The following is a 2,733-nucleotide window of genomic DNA, read 5'->3' on the forward strand; positions in this document are numbered from 1 at the left end:
ATATACAACTCTATTTATAGACTCTTAACATCACAAAAACCTCTTAAAAAACGAATATAAATAACAAACACAATAAGACCAAAACAACTGTAACAGCCATCACAATGCTGACCACTGGTTACTAAAACAACCATAACTTGTTGTAGAAAATTCGAAATGGTCTGAAATCTTCGCCATAACAAACTAGACGTAAAGAGCTTCGATTGGATAGGTCATACACCCAAACCCATAACCATTTTCCCTTTCAATCGAGCAGTAAAAAATGAATGGCCATTTTTAGTTTATTGGTGTAACATGGTTTGTGCTTTTTGTTTCGTATATTGTTTCTTTTATCTATTTTTCTATTATTTTGATTTTCAAAAAGAGATTTACAGCGTCTCAAAGACGTACAGCTCATAATCTCCTCACAAATAGAGTAAATAATAGAATTGTTCTTGAGAGTTTTATAGGAACAATTAGATAGTTTTTCGATTTTGACAATAAGTTTTGAGCTACACCAACAATGGCTGATCATTCTTCATTGGGAGAAGCAAGTTTTTGGACTCAGTCGAATGCTTTGTTTCGGAAGAACTTGAATTACCAGGTATTATTATTATTATTATTATTATTATTATTATTATGCGTATTATTCAATTTTTGTTTGAAGAAAAAAAAAAATAGTAACACAATTTCAGGCTTATTGTTATTTCTCAGCATTATAAAGAAAGTACATAAGTTCATTTTGCATTATGCTCCTTCCTTGCAGAACTCGCACATAGGTGCTGATGCTGATGATAATAATTTTTTATAAAATATTAGGAGAGAGCTAACGGACTCATTCTCTCAACTTTATGGTCATTTCATAAAGAATTCAATAAGGACTACTAAATACTGAATTATCTTGGCAGAAGAAGAATTTTTTTTAATATACCACGAGTCACAATTTCCTTTTGGTTCTCATTAGAATTCAAAATGCCATCTTTATTAATCGGTTTGTCGCTACAAATTTCGATTTTCGATATGCAGCTTGCGAAAATGCAACAAACTGAAAGTTAGGTGTTTGGTGAAAATTTAAATTTCCGACAGAAAAATCGACGAAAATCCAAACTTTAGGCTAGTTTTTAAATTAATAAATAACATTTTTTTTAAGCCAAAGACCGGCATTTTGAAGTTCCGGCAATATTTTCAAATAGACAATTCAAATTTTACCAAAATTTTGTCAGTATTTCTATCATCAACCGTTATATTTTGTAAAATTGAATTTTCAGCCAATCTATACACTGATATCTTACACCTTGAGATGTTCGTATGACTTTTTTTGTTTGTCCTTTCAGAAACGAAACTGGGTATCAAACTGTGTGACGATTCTATTGCCATTTTTATTATGTATAATGCTATCGAAGATTCAAAGAGACGAGAAAGCCGCGAGGAACGAAGGACACGTCGAATGTGGATTGACAGACTTAGATGGTGTACCCACAATTGCAAATAGTGGACTACAATCCAATTGTCCGATTTCTAAGCCTACCAAATGGCCTCCAATACTACAAATGCCCGTTCTCGACGATCGCGACCCCAACATTATTGGCACTACACTCTTCGTGTGCAAGAGTAAAGATCCGTGTTTGACCGTGCTCGTTACCTCGGAAAATCGGACTCTTGGAGAAAGTACTACTCTCTATCTCTCTCACTTGATATATATTTGACTTAGGCACAAAAACAAATTAAAAATTTTGTCACTCTCAACATAAATTTAGCAACAAAAAAAAATCATTATATACTAATTCTCTATGTTTTTAAAAGAAATGTAAATATTATCGTACAAAATACTCGTTCGGATAAAAATAATTTAATGCACTTTAAAAGATGAACTTGTATCAAATTATAAAGGTTTTGTTTTATTTCTATAAAAACTCATTAATTTGTATTTGCCACAATTTAATGACATATTTAAAGATGTGAAGTACTCATTAGTATTTGGTATTTTTAAGAAATATTTAAGTTGAAGTACTAAGGTTTCAGAAATACAAAAAAAAAAAAAAAAGGCTGTACGTACGTATTTAAGACTTTTAGTAAGAAAAAAACTAGTCATGAGTCAACCATATATGTTCAATAGCATATATATATATACATATATATATATATATATATGTATGTATGTCAGTATGTGTGGGTATGTGTGTTTCAACAACAGTACCAATCTCAAATTGAGTGCTTTCCTCTTTGTAGCGTTGAGTGGATTTCTATTCCCAAACACTTCCACCGTGCATGACTCTGATACTTCCTTGGAAAATCTTCCTTATAATGTTTTGGTAAGTATTGGTCAATTTAAATGATTTTGCTGTATCTTAATGTACAAAATATATAAAGCATAATAAAAGGGGTTTCTGGCATTTATCTATTTTTAAGTTAAATTTTAAAATGAATCATATTAACAATTTTATACGTTGGATAAATATATATACACCTACTCCAAACTTTATATCTAAAGAATAAATCCAACGGTTCAAGTTTTGTAAGACCACGAGTTCAAGAAAAAAAAGGAATGTAGATAAAATGAAGTAATGAATCAACGAAATCAAATATAATCTTATTATATATAAATAAATACTATGTGCAATTTTAAAACATTATGTGAAAACTGGGTGTGTTTATTATTATTGGGATCCAGAGAAGTTTTTTGATTGAAGTGTATTTGTAATTTGTATCAATTTTTGCCATGTTTACGTCTAATGTGTAGTGGAGTGTCACCAA

This window comes from Urtica dioica, chromosome 10, assembly GCF_054948205.1.
Source record: "Urtica dioica subsp. dioica isolate 48M chromosome 10, U.dioica_male_clone48M_v1_H2, whole genome shotgun sequence".
Taxonomy (NCBI): domain Eukaryota; kingdom Viridiplantae; phylum Streptophyta; class Magnoliopsida; order Rosales; family Urticaceae; genus Urtica; species Urtica dioica.